We start from the raw sequence: 18,611 nt of genomic DNA, 5'->3' as shown, positions 1-18,611 counted from the left end.
ATGGCTCTTGGGTAAGTAAGTCTGGGTTGGAGGGCCATGAAGAAGGGTCAGCAAGAGGACAATCTCCCTTGGTGTCCGGAACTTGTAGGATAGCCTGCAATAGAGTGGACCACCAGCTGAGCTCCTTGAAGTGAGAGCTACAGGCTGGCAGGGAGAAGGGTGACCCCAGTGTCAATCAAGAAAAGTTAGATATGGCTGTACTTCAGAGAGCTCACCAACCAGGTGATGGTCACCAATAACAGCAGGAGGATGTTCCCAGTGCTGAAATTGAGTATGTCTGGCCTGGACCCGAACACCATGTGTTGTTTTATCTTGGATTTTGTGATGGAGAGCAACCACTTCTGGAAGTGTGTGAACAGAGAGTGGGTGCCTGGGGGGTCAGTCCAATTCATATGTACATATTGAACTCCTTACATAAATAAAAGCTCTAAATTCATATAGTATGAGTTGAGGGTCTACAGGGGATGACTACCAGCCACGGCATTCTCAAGACTCAATGCATATCTGTCAAGGCTTACCAGAAAGAGATTACAGCTCTTAAAACTACATAAAACTGATTTGCAAGGGCTTGCTGTGATGCAAAAAGAAGCAGGGATCACAAAGATAAGATGGAAGAACCCAGAGACAAACAGCAACCTGGGTATTACTAATGGAAGTAGCTTATCCCTGGACTCAGTTCCTTCTACCTGCTGTCAACCCCCATCCTCAGTTTGGAGGTCCTGTCTCACTTTTCTCCACCCATGGCTGTGAAAAATGCTCTATGCTGAGGAACCACAGTTCACACATCCCTGTCCCTGTCCTCAAAGCCGTGCCTAGGACTCCTCCTCACTTGGACAAGCTCATACTTAGCCCATACACTCATTGGAAAAATTCTCCAACCTATTCTGACAATTCATTTGCAAGTTGTCCATGATCTGATCCCATGAACTTAGCCCAGCCTCAGCATGTGTGTACATACTATCATGTTACTCCTGAGCACAACAGGACTGCATCGGTACCCCAACCTGTGGTCAGCTAGCAGAGCACCTTCACACCAGGATCTCAGACAGCATAGCTACCTAATGGGCTGGGAGTCCAGACCTTCCCAGTGAACACTATCTTACCCAAATAATCTCAGGTCCCTTCTCCTCAGGATTCTCACTCTATAAGAACCATGTCGTGGCCACAGATATTCCTGACAGCCAATATCACACCTTGGCCTCATAACCTCATGGATATCCCTGTCACCACCTTCCATGTAAACCAAAGCCTTTCCTTAAAATATACACTATTTTTTTTTTATGTCTACCAGTTTTACTCAGGATTTGATCTAGGTACAAAATGACAGTCTCATAGGTCAAGAAAGAAAAAAAATCTTATTAACTTCACTTTAAAATATGAAAAGGAATATATGTCCTGTTGTTCATCAAAAAAATAACCCCACCCATCATCTGCAACACAAGTGTTGTCCTATGTTGCGTTTATATGCTACAGATGAATTTAAGTATGGAAACAAAACTCAGTTGGACTATTAAATCACCATTACTTGATCATAATAAAATTTTGTTTGCTAAGATCCAGAAACTTATTTTTTTGTGTCTCTTACAGAATATAGAAGATTTGACACACTAGAATTAATAAACTCAACTCGTCTTATTTAGTGAAATAAAAAGCATACTTTCAATTGCATCCCTTGTTTCTTCAGAGTAGTTTTCAGGTCCCTTTTGTGACAGCTATCATACTTATAGTTAAGCTGTTAGGGACAAAATAATAAATTCATAGTTGAGGACAACAGACTTTAACTGCAATGGAAATTTCACTGTTCTGCCCAATAGAATGTGTTTATTTTGAGCATATGTAATTGCCTCTTGTATTGTTAAACATACAATGGCAATATTTTTCTTCTGAAAAAAATAGCCAAAGACAATGAGCAAAACATTTTCTGCAAAATAAAGGTAATATGCAAAAAAAAAAAAAAAAGAAACAACAACAGCAAAAAACTAAATAAGTTCTAAAAAGATCTAGTGAGAGGATTCAGTACTAGAAATTAGTGACAAACATAATCCACTAAAATTTTCAAAATTTACATAGCTCAAATTCTCATCTTTTGCTAACTTACTGTGCATCTAGAAATATTTATTTTGGAAAATATTGAGCAAACTTCTTTTGCCCAGAATGAAAAACTTTAAAGTTTAAGATGGATTACACAAAAGAACACATGCTTTCCTTTTCAAAGGAGAGTGATTTTTTTTTTTTTTTTTTTTTTGGCGGTACGCAGGCCTCTCACTGTTGCAGCTTCTCCCGTTGTGGAGCACAGGCTCAGTGTCCATGGCTCACAGTCCTAGCCACTCCGCGGCATGTGGGATCTTCCCGGACCGTGGCACGAACCTGTGTTCCCTGCATCGGCAGGTGGACTCTCAACCACTGTGCCACCAGGGAAGACCTAAAGGAAAGTGATCTTAAGAGCTTATAATTACTTAGTAAAGGTTTTCTGAAGATCAAATGCTTTTTAAATGCCCCTTTTTTGGTAATCTCTAAATTAACTGGAAGCATGTAAAATTGTTCTAAATTAATGATAAAAAATCAACTTCATATTTTTTAACTGGCTCTTTAAGTTTTATATTAACAAATTGTAGTTCATGATATACCTTAAAATATTCTGATAAAGTATCCAGATTAAGTTCATCCAAAGAAGAGATAATGCATTTCTACATTTGTTTGTGATAATTGGAGCAAAGACTGTATTAAACTAAATAATGATACTTTGACAGTGTAAAGATGCAAATGTACATGAAAGTAATATTTTTCCAACGGTGAGAAGATGTATTTTATACTAGAGCTGACTTAAGTCTTTTGCACAGGATATTTCTTTGTCTGGAAATGGCTTTCCCCACATAATCGCCTGGCTTACTCCTTCAATTTCATTCCTCACAGAGGCCACACCTGACCACTCCACATCAACTGCCCCAATGTACTATGAAAACCCTTGGTCTGTTAGATTTTTTTCATAACACGAATTTTTATCTACTATGTTTATTCTTTTATTTTCCAAATATTTTATTGATTGCCCCCCTTGCCCCTGTCAGATTCAAGTTCCTCAAGTGTAAGAACTCAAGTTTTTCTTGCCAGTTGATCAGTCCCCAAGACCTAGAATCATTTTTGGAAAATAGGAGCCCAGTACATATGTGTCAAAAAAACACTCAATGACCTAGGAGGAATTTCAGGAAAACTTTTGTTGTCATAATCACATAAAAATACATAATGTCTATAAAACAGCAATAACTAATTAGATGGGAAGAACAGGCTGGAATGAGAAAGGAATAATGAGGCAAAAATGGGTTTAGGTGAGATTAAAAAATACTGCTAAGAAAGTAAAAAACAAAATCTAAAAATTACAGCCACACTAGAGGCCCTAAGACAACAAGAAACATTAATCTGATTATAAATGTCACAGCAATAATCCTTTTTTGGGTTAAATTCCTGAATCAAAAGCAAAGTATAAAGTCTGAGTTTTAAAGATGCAATTACTACATGTACACAGAGAGAAACAAATTACCCAAATGTTTGATAAAAATGTTAAAAAAATTATTATATACAAAAACTATTTAAAAAGTGATGAAGAATGAAAGAAATGTCAATTGATATTTACAAATATACCAGTCCCAATTAGGGATATGATTAGTCTGAAACCATTGAGTGTTAGAAAAAAATTATAAGAAGGTAAAAAAGAAGTTAATAAGAAATCAATGATAGTATGAAAAAGGAAAAAATTTCAACATAACAAGAAGATAATAGAAAAAGGAAATTGAGGTCATTTAACTACTAAACTGTAGACTGTTCTTTCTATGTAACTATGTTCTCACTCTATCCACTTTCTGTCTCCTATTTTTCCAACATACTTTGGACATTTTAAAATAAATTGCAACACACTTGGAAACAGATAAATTATAAGGGTTTACATCACATTTTCTTACCACAATGTTATAAAACTAGTAATTATAACAAAATGTGATAAAATATTTTGAAGTTAAAACACACATTTCTGAAAGTTTGTGTAAATAGGAAAATAAAAGCTGAGTTTTTAGATTTCTTATAAATATCAAAGTAAATTATGTATCTCAAAACTCAAGCACAGGGGAGGAGTCAAGATGGCGGTGTGGGAACACACAGAGTTAGCTTCTCCCCACAACTAGGGTGCCTGCCAGCCACTGGTAGGGGACTCTGACCCCCAAGGAGACAGGAGGAACCTCAGAGTGAACGAGTAGGATGTAGGCAGACCGATGGGGGAGAAGTGGAGCCCAGACAGCATTGGTGTCCCTTGGGCTGGGGAGCTTGCTGAGTTCCCAAGCCAATTCCCCCTCCCCTCAAAGCCCCATCCAGGCCGCATGGGTCCTGGGGACATAGGAGGGAGGCTGGGGAGATCAGGAGTGGCAGATAGGAGGGGCCATCCAGGAGGATCAGGAGAGGAGCAGAGGGTGATTACCCTACTCACTTGGGCACAGGGAGCCTGCTGAGCTCCCAGGCTGGTCCCCTGCCCTCCAAGGCCCCCTTTTCCCCCTACCGTATTGGTCCTGGGGACATAGGAGAGAGGCCTGGGAGATCAGAGAGGCAGGCAGGAGGGACCCTCCCAGACCCCAGACCAGAGGAGCAGGGGAGGAGAGGAGGGCATTTGCTCTGCCCCTGCTGGGCTCCCAGGTGAGGTCCCCTACCCTCTGAGACCAGGGGTGGGTGGCACGCCTGGGTTCCTACTGTTCCTTGAGTATAAGCCCCATCCCCCACAGCCCTCAAGATGTTTTCCAGCCTTGTGGGTCCTGAGCATTGGCCCCATACACCACCCAAACCTCACCCTTGCTTAGGCCTCGCTCTCCACAGCCAAGGCCTTCCCTCCCCCACCTTTTTTTTTTCCTTTTCCCTCCTCCTCTTTTTTACTATAGGGTACTGATGTACACTCCAGTTGTTGATTCATATATATTTTTATTTTTACATTCTTTCTAATAAATCTGTTTGTTTCCTAGTCTAATTTTATTTTTACTTTGTTACTGTTCTTTTTTTTTTTTTCTTTTTTTTGCTGCCCCACATGGCTTGTGGGATCTTGATTCATGACCTCGGGGTTGGGCGGAAGCTCTTGCAATGGGAGCTCCGAGTCTGAACCACTGGACTAACAGAGAACCTCAGACTCCAGGGAATATTCTTCAGAGTGAGGTCTCCCAGAGGTCCTCATCTCAGCACAAAGACCATCTCTACTCAATAGCCTACAAACTCTAGTGTTGGAAGCCTCGGGCCAAACAACCAGTAAAACAGGAACACAACCTACTCATTAAAAAAAAAAAAAATGAGATGGCAAAAAAATATGTCACAGTTGAAGGAGCAAGGTAAAAACCTACAAGACCAAGTAAATGAAAAGGAAATAGGCAATCTACCTGAAAAAGAATTCAGAGTAATGATAGCAAAGATGATTCAGAATCTCAGAAATAGAATGGAAGCACGGATTGAGAAAATACAAGAAGTGTTTAACAAAGACCTAGAAGAACTAAAGAACAAACAAACAGAGATGAACAACACAATAACTGAAATGAAAAATACACTAGAAGGAATCAGTAAAAGAATAGCGGAAGCAGAACGAATAAGTGAGCTGGAAGGCAAAATGGTGGAAATAACTGCTGAGGAGAAAAATAAAGAAAAAAAGAATGAAAAGAATTGAAGACAATCTCAGAGGCCACTGGGACAATACTAAATGCACCAACATTCAAATTATAGGCGTCCCAGAAGAAGAAGAGAAAAACAAATGGTCTGAGAAAATATTTGAAGAGATTATAGTGGAAAACTTCCTTAACATGGGAAAGGAAAGAGTCAGCCAAATCCGGGAAGCACAGAGAGTCCCAATACAGGATAAAACCTAGGAAAAATACACCAGTACACATATTCATCAAATTAACAAAAATTAAATGGAAAGAAAAATATTAAAAACAGCAAGAGAAAAACAAAAAAATAATATACAAAGAAATCCCCGTAAGGTTATCAGCTGATTTTTCAGTGGAAACCCTGCAAGCTAGAAGGCAGTGGCAGGATATACTTAAAGTGATGAAAGAAAAAAACCTACAACCAAGATTACTGTACCCAGCAAGGATTTAATTCAGGTTTGATGGACAAGTCAAAAGCTTCTCAGACAAACCAAAGCTAAGAGAATTCAGCACCATGAAAACAGTTTACAACAAATGCTAAAGAAACTTCCCTAAGCAGGAAACACAAAGAGAAGAAAAAGACCCACAAAAACAAACTGAAAACAATGAAGAAAATGGTAATAGGAACATACATATCGATAATAACCTTGAAAGTAAATAAACTAAATGCCGCAACCAAAGGACACAGACTGGCTGAATGGATACAAAAAAAGACCCATATATATGCTGTCTACAGGAGACCCAATTCAGTCCTAGGGACACATACAGACTGAAAGTGAAGGGATGGAAATAGATATTCCATGCAAATGGAAATCAAAAGAAAGCTGGAGTAGCAATACTTGTATCAGATAAAATAGACTTTAAAATAAAGACTGTTACAAGAGATAAGGAGGGACATTACATAATAATCAAAGGATCAGTCCAAAAAGAAGATATAACAATTATAAATGTTTATGCACCCAACATAGGAGCACTTCAATACATAAGGCAAATGCTAACCACCATGAAAGGAAAAATCGACAGTAAAAAAAGAATAGTAGGGGACTTTAACACCTCACTTACACCAATGGACAGATTATCCAGACAGAAAATTAATAAGGAAACACAAACTTTAAATGACATAATAGACCACATAGATCTAATTGATATTTATAGAACATTCCACCCAAAAGTGATGGAATACACTTTATTCTCAAGTACTGATGGAACATTCTCCAGGATAGATCACATCTTGGGTCACAAATCAAGCCTCGGTAAATTTAAGAAAATTGAAACCTATTAAGCATTTTTTCTGATCACAACACTATGAGATTGGAAATCAATTACAGGAAAAAACCTGTAAAAAACACAAAAAAAATGGAAGTTAAACAGTGCACTCCTAAATAACCAAGAGATCACTGAAGAAATCAAAGAAGAAATAAAAAATACATAGAAACAAATGACAATGAAAACACAATGACCCAAAACCTATGCATCACAGCAAAAGCAGTTCTAAGAGGGAAGTTTACAGCAATTCAATCTCACCTCAAGAAACAAGAAAAATCTCACATAAACAATCTAATGTTACTTTTAAGACAACTAAAGAAAGAAGAGCAAAGAAAACCCAAAGTCAGAGGAAGGAAAGAAATCATAAAGATCAGAGCAGAAATAAATGAAATAGAAATGAAGAAAACAATAGCAAAGATCAATAAAACTAAAAGCTGGTTCTTTGAAAAGATAAACAAAATTGATAAACCCTTAGACAGAATCATCAAGAAAAAGAGGGAGAGGACACAAATCAATAAAATTAGAAATGAAAAAGGAGAAATCACAACAGACACTGCAGAAATACAAAGGATTATAAGAGACTACTACAAACAACCATATGCCAATAAAATGGACAACCATGAAGAAATGGACAAATTCTTTGAAAGGTACAATTTTCCAAGACTGAACCAAGAAGAATTAGAAAATATGAACAGACCTATCACAAGTAATGAAATTGAAACCATAATTAAAAATCTTCCAACAAAAAAATGTCCAGGACAAGATGGCTTCTCAGGAGAATTCTATCAAGCATTTAGAGAAGAGCACATTTAGAGAAGAGCAAACACCAATCCTTCTCAAACTCTTCTAAAAAATTGCGGAGGGAGAAACACTCCCAAATTCATTGTACGAAGCCACCAGCACCCTGATACCAAAACCAGAAAAAGGTATCACAAAAAATGAAAACTACAGGCCAATATCACTGATGAACAGAGATGTAAAAATCCTGAACAAAACACTAGCAAACAGAATCCAACAGCACATTAAAAGGATCACACACCATGATCAAGTGGAATTTATCCCAGGGATGCAAGGATTCTTCAATATATGCAAATCAATCAATGTGATACACCACATTAACAATTTAAGGAATAAAAACAATATGATCATCTCAGTAGATGCAGAAAAAACTTCTGACAAAATTCAACACCAATTTATTATAAAAACCCTCCAGAAAGTGGGCATAGAGGGAACCTACCTCAACATAATAAAGTCCATATATGACAAACCCACAGCAAGCATCATACTCAATGGTGAAAAACTGAAAGCATTTCCACTAGGATCAAGAACAAGAGAAGGATGTCCACTCTCGCCACTCTTATTCAACATAGTTTTGGAAGTCCTAGCCATGGCAATCAGAGAAAAAAAAGAAAGAAAAGGAATACAAATTGGAAAAATAAGGATTAAAACCATCACTATTTGCTGATGACATGATGCTATACATAGAAAATCCTAAAGATACCACCAGGAAACTACTAGAACTAATCAATGAGTTTAATAAAGTTGCAGGATACAAAATTAATGCACAGAAATCTCTGACATTCCTACACACCACCAACAAAAAATCAGAAAGAGAAATTAAGGAAACACTCCCATTTACCATTGCAGCAAAAAGAATAAAATACCTAGGAATAAACCTGCCTAAGGAGGCAAAAGACTTGTACTCAGAAAACTATAAAACACTGATGAAAGAAACCAAAGATGACAAAAACAGATGGAGAAATATACCATGTTCTTGGATTGGAAGAATCAATATTGTGAAAATGACTATATAGCCTAAAGCAATCTACAGATTCAGTGTAATCCCTATCAAACTACCAATGGCATTCTTCACAGAATTGGAACAAAAAATCTTACAATTCATATGGAAACACAAAAGACCCTGAATAGCCAAAGCAATCTTGAGTAAAAAAAAAATGGAGTTGGAGGAATTAGCCTCCCCGACTTCAAACTATACCACAAAGCTACAGTAATCAAGACAGCAAGGTATTGGAACAAAAACAAATATAGATCAATGGTACAGGACAGAATGACCAGAGATAAATCCATGCACATATGGACACCTGTTTTATGACAAAGGAGGCAAGAACATACAATGGAGAAAAGACAGCCTCTTCAATAAGTGGTGCTGGGAAAACTGGAGAACTACATGTAAAAGAATGAAATGAGAACACTACCTAACACCATACACAAAAATAAACTCCAAATGGATTAATGACTTAAATGTAAGACCAGACACTATAAAACTTTTGGAGGAAAACATAGGAAAAACACTCTGACATAAACCACAGGAAGAACTTTTTTGACCCACCTCCTAGAGTAACAGAAATAAAAACAAAAATAAACAAATGGGACTTAATTAAACTTAAAAACTTTTGCACAACAAAGGAAACCATAAACAAGACAAAAAGACAACCCTCCGAATGGGAGAAAATATTTGCAAATAAAACAACAAAGGATTAATCTCCAAATTATACAAATAGCTCATGCAGCTCAATATCAAACAAACAAACAAGTCAGTTAAAAAGTGGGCAGAAGACCTAAATAGACATTTCACCAAGGGACACATACAGTTGGCCAAAAGGCACATGAAAAGATGCTCAACATCACTAATTATTAGAGAAATGCAAATCAAAACTACAATGAGGTATCACCTCACGCCAGTCAGAATGGCCATTATCAAAAAATCTAGAAACAATAAATGCTGGAAAGGGTGTGGTGAAAAGGGAGCCCTCCTGCACTGTTGGTGGGAATGTAAATTGATCCAACCACTATGGAAAACAGTATGGAGGGTCCTTAAAGAACTAAAAAAAGAACGACCATATGACCTAGCAATCCCACTACTGGGCATATACTCTGAGAGAACCATAATTCAAAAAGAGACATGCACCCCAATGTTCATTGCAGCACTATTTACAATAACCAGGACATGGAACCAACCTAAGTGTCCATCGACAGAGGAATGGATAAAGAAGATGTGGCACATATATACAATGGAATATTACTCAGCCATAAAAAGGAACTAAATTGAGTTATTTGTAGTGAGGTGGGTGGACCTAGAGTCTGTCATACAGAGTGAAGTATGTCACCATATGTTAATGCATATATATGGAATCTAAAAAAAAATAGTACTGATGAACCTAGTTGCAGGGCAGGAATAAAGAGGTAGACATAGAAAATGGACTTGATGACATGGGGTGGGAGGGGGAAGCTGGGGCAAAGTGAGAGTAGCATTGATGTATATACACTCCCGAATGTAAAATAGTTGGCTGGTGGGAAGAAGCAGCATAGCACAGGGAGATCAGCTCGGTGCTTTGAGGTGACCTAGAAGGGTGGGATAGGGAGGATGGGAGGGAGGCTTAAGAGGGAGGGGATATGGGGACATGTGTATGCATACGGCTGATTTGCTTTGTTGTGCAACAGAAACTAACATGGTATTGTGAAGCAATTATACTCCAATAAAGATGTACTAAAAAAAATGGTATCAATAGAAAAAAAAAAACCTCAAGCATAAGGACAGTTTGAAAAACTGCAGTATTTACAAAAGCTGAAGATACACAGTTCCAAAGATAATCAGCTCCACTCCTATATATATACCTAAACCCAACAGGAGTGCATCCATAAGTTCACTGAAAGGCATGCACTAGAATATTCATTATAGCATTATTTGTAAGCCCAAACTGGGTGCTACCCACATAAATATCCACTCATAGGAGAAGCCGTAAAAATTGTGGAATACTCACACAATGGGAATTGATCGTCTATAATGTACATAATGCATAATTTATCAATACTAAGTACAAAAAAAGACAGGACGAATCTCTGGTTTTAGAAGTCATGAGAGCAGTTAACTGGAACAATTTTTACTGAGATGAGAATGTGCTAGGTTATTGGTATTCTGTTTTTGATCTGAGTCTGACTAAGCAGGTATCTTCTGACATGTGAAATCAATCCATTGAGCTGAACTCTTTTGATGTGGTTACTAGTCTTTACCGATACTATGTTCAATAGACACTTAAAAGGACATAGAAATTAAAAATATCATTCCCATGATATTTTTATTTATTAATTCATTAAAATAAGTAGAAACACATTTTAATCATGACATGCTTTGCAAAACAAAAGAAAAAAAAGACCCCTAACTTTCAAAGACTTTTATGATCACTCAAGAAAGCAAAATTACAGAGACAAAGAAGCATCAGGAAATCAGTAAGGAAAAATAAATGACAAATTTAAAAAAATGATTTAAACATCAGGAAGTGTTATTTATACTGGTTCTGTGGGCTCCATGACTATGAATTCTTCTGTGAAGTGGATGAAGACTCCATCCAGGACAAATTTAATCTCAGTCCACTCAATGAGCAGGTGCCTCATTGTAGACAAGCTCTAGACATGATCTTGAACCTGGAGCCTGATGAAGAGCTGGAAGACAACCCCAACCAGAGAACCCTGATTAAGCAGTCAGCCAAGATGCTGTATGGGTTCACCCAGACCACCTATATCCTCACAAACCATGGCACCACCCAGATGTTGGAAAAGTACCAGCAGGGAGAGTTCGGCTACTGCCCCACGTGCACTGTGAGAACAAGCCAATGCTTTCCAATAGCCTTTCTGACACCCCAGGTGAGGCCCTGGTGAAGTTCTACTGCCCCAAGTGCATGGACAATTCCACACCTAAGACACCATCGAGGCAGCACCACACAGAAGGCCCCCTACTTGGGTACCAGTTTCCCTCACATTGCTCTTCATGGTGCATGCTGAATGCCGGCCCAAGCAGCCCACTAACCAGTTTATGTCCAAAGTGTACAGTTGCAAGATCCATCCACTGTCCTACCAGGTGCAGTTCCAAGCTGCCAGCAACTTTGAGTCTGTCAAGACCATTCACTTATTCCCAACCCCACCTGTCACTCTGTCTTTGACAGTTCCAGTCCTCCCCTGCCACCTTTAAGGAAAACTCTATGGTTTATATTTTAAATTAGAAGAGTCATTATTGTGGTGTGAATATGAAATAAAGTAGAAAAAAGGCAAAAATAAGCATTTACTCAAAATTTATATAAAATCTTGCCAGATCTCTTCAGGAAAAATAGTTTAGAGCTTGATGACTCCTAATATAAATGTTGTAAAATCATAAGGTATTTTTAAAATAATTCTATGGTAATTTATTTAATTACTAAATAAAATTGATTATTTATATTAAGATACATTAGCATCATTGATTAATGTATGAGAAGAATACTGAATAGTACCATAATAATGAAGAAATTTTTTAAAAGATCTACAAGAACTACCATGTTGAAAGGTACAAAAATCACAGGTCTTTAGAAAGGAAATTTTCATATACCTAAAATCAACTAATTCTCATATTATTTAAATAGTTCTGGGCTATAAGTTGAAATGGACTTTGCTGTGTCAAACCACAGACTGACTCGCATTATTTTAAAAAAAGCAAATCTCAAATATCACTAGTAAATAGCAATTAAATCTTAAGAGAGAATATATTTTTATACTTGATAAAATCAATTCAATGTTTAATAAAATTCAAAGAAAGCATAAGTACCAACAGACGTATCTAAACATGACAAGAATGTGTATCTCAATCCACCTATATTCCAAAATGTTCTGGAAATTAATTTAATAGATTTATGATTATAAATGTGAAAAGAAGCTAAAATTTAGGTATATGATCTAGCAACTACTATAATGTACTATAAAACCTTTTATTTTTCCCTTGGAATAGAGAGTCAAGTCAAAAATAATGAATAATCCAATGAAATCAGAGTGTATACAAAATTTATGAACATCAGTGGGGAGAGATTGGATGACACATTAAATTGAGAATTGGCTAATTATGTCAAGTTGGGTTGATATAAAACATCTCTTAGTTGGAGAACTGAAATTCCAATCCCATCTCAGTGGAAAAAATCAAGATGCCTATTTGGAGAGTGTTCTTAGCCATCAAAATCTAGTTAGGCTAATTCAATGACTAATGATAACACCATACTTCTATGTGAGTGACAACAAATATAGACATTGTAATATTCATATTCTTCTCAGTATATTGTTTGCTAAGCACTGCATGTTGTTCTAGTTTTTTTTTTTTCATATTATAAGTGTTAGTTTTTGTTAACTTGATCTTTCTACACCTATCTATCCTTGAGGTGCTTGGATTTATCCTGTAGATACTGTGTTGGAGTCATGTTAGCCACCTCAGGGTCAGATATTATGAAACCTTTTTGTAATCCACAATGGAGACTTTGTAACAAGCTACAGCAGTGGGGAGAAGCAATTTGTTTAAGTATAAGGTATAAATGGGGCAGCAAAATAATAACATTAAAATTCAAACAAGACCCTTTCAAATAAGCATATTTGTTGAAAATATTTAATCTAAGAGGCAAGTAGACAGATGAGTAAGGACAAGGAGCAGAAAACTATGGTGTCTTGGAAAACCATATCCATGTGAAAACTGAATACTGTCAGCACCAAGTTCTTTCATGTAGTCTTGAATTCAACTGTAATTGAAGCACAGATCATAAATGAGAAAGGTTTTTCAATCTGACACCCTTAGAGGAAAAAAGTGACAAATGTAATTTTCAGATTGCAAAGCATTAGTTTATCATTGCACGTTGTTGTGAAGATATAGAGCAAAGTTGGAGAATATTTATATACCACATCCTAATGACACATGGAATAAGAAAGTTGAGCTCATCATTCTGAAACTTAATATCTCTTTTGTTTACTAAAAAAGCAAAAAGCAAAACTGTGATAATCGATATTTTTCACTTATATCTAGGGATAGTTATATTAAGCATGGTGTTTGTAACAAGAAGCTGCTGTTGCTCAAATGGATATTGCAACATATTTTTCTTGTCTACTCAAATTTATAATCTATGTTAAACAGAACATTTAGCTTACCAACTTACTCTAATTATCCATATGTATACCCCAGTTACCATGTTTTAATTAATGTGAACATTATATAAATTATATAAATCATCTTGAATTATGAAAAACTTTTAAAACTATCTTTCTAGCATATTGTTAAGATAAAATTAAAATTTTATTTACAGTCAATTCACTTAAAAACATTTTATCTGAAGCTTTTGGGTGGAAAGAAAAAGCGTTTACCATTACCTGTACCCTCAGAAGGATTGACTGAGTCTCTTAGTATCAAATAACATATACATAAAGTATGAGATAACTTGTTTCTTAATCATATGCATTAGGAAGTATATACTGCCTTGCTAAATAAGGGTTTGAAAACTCTTATTCTGATGCTTTCTAGTTTCATAATCTTGAGGAAAGATACCTAATCTGTATTAAACTCAATTTATTAATCTGTGATGTTGACAAACATTGAGTGACTCCTCATAGATTAATTGAAGAGATTAAATAACATAAGCCACATAAAGTATACTACTATACATAGAAAATGATCAAAGTGTATTGACTATTATTGATATTAATTTAATGTAAGTAAGTGTATTTGGTAATTCCACCCAAACAATCTCTCTATAGTGCTCCTGGCTTCTGGGATATTATGGAGCTATTTTCACTAAAGATGGGAGATGATTCCACTTCAAATACAGCATATTTCTTTCAAACATATCTTCGATCCTGTTTCTATTTAGCATCTTTTGAAGTACAAATAAATTTCCAAAGGGAGCCAACCCTCTTTTGCTGAATGTTGTAAACAGATTTTTTTTCTTATTTATTTATTTATTTTTTGTAAACAGATTTTAATCTCAGTACCTGACAGGACAACACAGCTCTTCTCTTCAGCACACCATGAATTTGTCACTCTACTCAGTGTATCCAGTTTTCTGTGCACTGTAGATCAGTAGCTGTATCTCCATCTCCAGGCATATTTATTTCTGCACTTTTTGTATCACCAAATAATCCTAAGTATGCATTGATTGTTTCCTGAATTTTATATTTCAAAGGCACTGGTTATTGATTGGACAGCTCCGGAAACCTAGATTTGTGCCCTTGTCTCCAGTCCCCATTCAGGGACAGCTAGAGCAGTGGCCCACATGCCATTCTTCTCAAAAGCCTAATTGCTTCAGGTGACTATCCCTACTATTTTCTGAAACCTCTGAGACTGAATTCAGAGAGTTGAATTCCGTTCTTTTTTGACATGTTCTAACTACATTCATGGAAGGAAACTTGTACACATTTTCAATTTTAAAAATTACCTAAAATAGTAAGACTTTAACTCCCCCTGGATGCCATGCCTCACAATCATGGTTGTTTCTTTGGGACATCAGTCTGGGCAGGAATCTCCTCCTCCTTCTTTGTCAGGAGGTGAAGTCATATCTTTGTGCTTGCATTTGTTCAGTTTCTCCACACTAAGTTTGGAAAGGCTGTTTTGATTATTTTACAATCCTGACATTCAATTGTGATCATGACTAACTTATTGCAACCAAAACTATTAAGAATCCAGGAATAAATCATCATCTTTCTGTTCTCAGAAGGACAAAGCATGCCACACTTGAAAGGAAAATTGTTTTTAGTAGACCTATTCAATTTTTCTGAAAGGATGCAATTCAAATGTAGACTACAAACACACATTGTACATATTTTACTGCATTGTGTAAGGAAACAAAAACACAGGTAAATAAAAGTAAAATTTCCTTCAGAGTTTTGCAATTCACTAAAATAGCACTATAAAATTTCTTTGTAAAAGAAGATAATAGGTCTGTTGTTGGTTTCAAAACAGTTCTAGTAGGGTAAAAGTATCTTGAACTGTCAACAAATGTGGCATCCATCTTATCTATTAATGGTCTTGGGAAGACCGTTTTCAGAATGCAAAAGTTTAAAACTGAAATTCACTCCATGGGGTTAGAGCTTTTAATGGACTGTCACTGATAAGGAAATGATGGAGACCACAATGTTTCTGCAATCTCATTAGCTGGATGTGTTGTGTGAAGTTGAATTTCCCAATCTCCAGAATACGAACATATACTACCAGTGAGGAGAGAAGAAAAGCAATTCAAAGTTCTATATTTAACTTTTATTCTTTTGAATACAGCATTAAAATAACAATTTCCATGGCATTGTATTTTCCTTAGTTCTTTAGTGGGCAATAAAAATAAATCTCATATTATTTTAGCATAATATCATCCTTCCAAAGGAAATCTACTTTGAAATAACATCTCATGTGGTCAGAGAACTTCCCTTAGTTCATATAAAGTTGGCAACTACACTGTTTTCTTCATTAGAAAGAGACAAGATAATATATCCAATCATCAGTGTCACGGGGCATGCTTCACGAGTATTTGCTTAAAACTTTTAATGCTGTGCAAATGTGACATTTAAGAAATATTTATTTAGAGTAAGCCAAATAAATTTGTTGACTCATTCATGATGCCCATGGAATATGATTTTCTATTGATCATTTATATTAAAATGTCAATGTGTAAAACTAGATCTCAAAATGCAGGAATATCTGTATATGAATGCAAACTATGTCAATCATGTAGAATTGGTTGACAGGTACACAGATGTTTGGCATACTGCAGCTTAATTGACAAAATTTCCCTATAAAAATAATGGTTTTCTCTTGTTAATGTAGCCTTTTCTTTCCAATTTAATGGAGAAAATCTATGAATTAAGGCATTCAAATTTTTTTAATATTTATAATTTCAACTTAAATATATTTAGATAGAAATATATAATGAAAGCAAAACAAAGAAACACAATTTTAGTCCCAGTTCTGCCACTTCCTTATTTATTTATCCCAGGCAAATCACTCAGTCTCTCTGAGTTCCCATGTATTGATACTTTTGTGTCTAGTAACTAGATAATTGTCAAAGACACTTATAATTTTATGATAACTTTATAAAGACCAGAAACGGGGTAGAGTGATCTCAAAAATACATTAAATATGTGCAGCAGTGAATAAGAATTCTGTTTTCCTCTATGAAGATGGTTGCTACAAATGTGCAATGTTTCAGGTGGGAGAAAAATGTGTCTTCTGACATCTGCAGCAGTATTTCCATGTAAACCAGGAAAAAAGAATGACTTCAAAGGACATAATGATAACTAAGATGTATGGAACACTTTCTATCACTGATAGCTTTAAAGATTTCCTTACAAAATCCTCATAGTAAGCCTCTGAAGTTGATCCCAAAATGACCATTATTTTCTAGATGAGGAACCTGAGACTCAAGAAATTTGGGTAAGACACACAAGGTGAAGTAGTTAGCAACATCAGAACTGGTTCAGAATATGAGAGTCTGGCTATAGAGGTGATATAATTTAACCATGCTTACAGCAACAATTTTGAAAAAACGTGAGAATTCGTTCAGAGATTTGGAAGAGATATGGAAAGAGACCATCTATTTTAGGCAAAAAATGTATTGAAAGCAATATCCCTTTGTTTCAAAAAATACCTGTATTGCTGTAATTTAAAAATAACCTTTTAAATACTCTTCCCCTTTATCAACTGAGAACAATTATTTGATTACTGGGAAATATATAAACAATCATATTAGCCAAATGATTAGAGTTGCTTGGTCTTCAACCAATGGCTTTTGGAAGGAAGTAACATTTTTCTCTTGATGCTCCTCAAGGAAAAATTGACATAAGAAATAATTGTCACTTAAATATTTTCTAAATGCTTTTAAGGACTTTGATTAAAATTGGGGAGGGGCAAGACCAAGGTCAAGTACATAATGCTTTTTCATTTAACAAGGAGGAACTTCCTGACTTATTTGAGTCAGCTCACAAGGACTTTTTTTTGTTAACATCAACACTCAAAAATTTAGAGAGCTCACATTAAAATATGAATTTCTTTCTTTTCCACAAACACTGGAATATCTGCCAAACCTGGTTCTGAATTCCAATGTGGCAATGATCCATGGTTGCTGGGTAGCAGCTGCCACCTTTAGGCGGGCCATGCACTTTGCAATGCTTCCAACCACCCGGGGCCTGCTTCACTCAATTACATTTCCAATCTGGCATTAAAAAAAAGAATATTCAGTGCTTTACAGTCTCCTCCTTAATGCCACCATTTAATACTTTTTTTTCCTTCCCAATACTCATTAGGGTCTTGTGAAATGCCCTGAGTCCAAAGCAGTGAATAATTTTTGTTACCAGTGGAAAGAAGGATGGATTAATTTGATTAATTTCCTCTGAATGCTTTGAAGTAAGGCATCAAAGAATCACTGTTTACCTCTTGAAATGCTCAGATTTGATTCTATAGTAAAGAAAATGTGATTCAACTTTCATCCAAAGGACAATTGGAGAGCTTTGGAACTTTGTGCTTGAACAAAGACATATCATAGTCCATTTTATTCTTTTCTTAAAAGGTATGTATTTAGCATTAATATTATTTACCCCCTGGCATGTATCAGTAAAAATAGTTTCCCTTTAATATGATTTTTAAGTGTAGATTTATAATTAAAATACATTTGCACTGTAAAAGAAGCTTTCGTCCAAGGAAAATAAAATTTGAAACTATTTTAACATACTCAAATTTGTGCTTTCAGAAAACTTCCTGAATTATTGCATTACAATTAGTTGCTATGAAATCATCTAGTCCTTGCTGTTCTGAAAAGAACCTTGCATAGTAGCCCTATAATTATATGTGCATTATCTGAGCGAATTGAGAACAATAAAAATAATAAATTATATTAGGTTTATGAA

At 35.8% G+C, this 18,611-nt stretch overlaps 1 long non-coding RNA gene and 2 pseudogenes across 1 annotated transcript; 2 read left to right on the top strand and 1 right to left on the bottom strand.

Annotated features, from left to right (window-relative positions):
- LOC125964799 (T-box transcription factor T-like) lies at positions 1 to 1,242 on the top strand (annotated as a pseudogene).
- On the top strand, positions 1,154 to 11,913 carry LOC125964798 (casein kinase II subunit beta-like; annotated as a pseudogene).
- A 1,131-nt stretch (positions 11,914 to 13,044) lies between these two features.
- LOC117203865 (uncharacterized) lies at positions 13,045 to 18,287 on the bottom strand. Its single transcript, XR_004486805.2, has 2 exons — positions 15,158 to 18,287; positions 13,045 to 13,474 (listed from the first exon to the last, which is right to left on the bottom strand). It is a non-coding gene; the product is annotated as an uncharacterized LOC117203865 (long non-coding RNA).
- Positions 18,288 to 18,611: the final 324 nt, after the last annotated feature.

Source organism: Orcinus orca, chromosome 6 (assembly GCF_937001465.1).
Source record: "Orcinus orca chromosome 6, mOrcOrc1.1, whole genome shotgun sequence".
In the NCBI taxonomy this organism is placed as follows: Eukaryota; Metazoa; Chordata; class Mammalia; order Artiodactyla; family Delphinidae; genus Orcinus; species Orcinus orca.
Note: the sequence above shows the minus strand (reverse complement) of the source record. Positions and strands in the feature narration are given on the sequence as shown.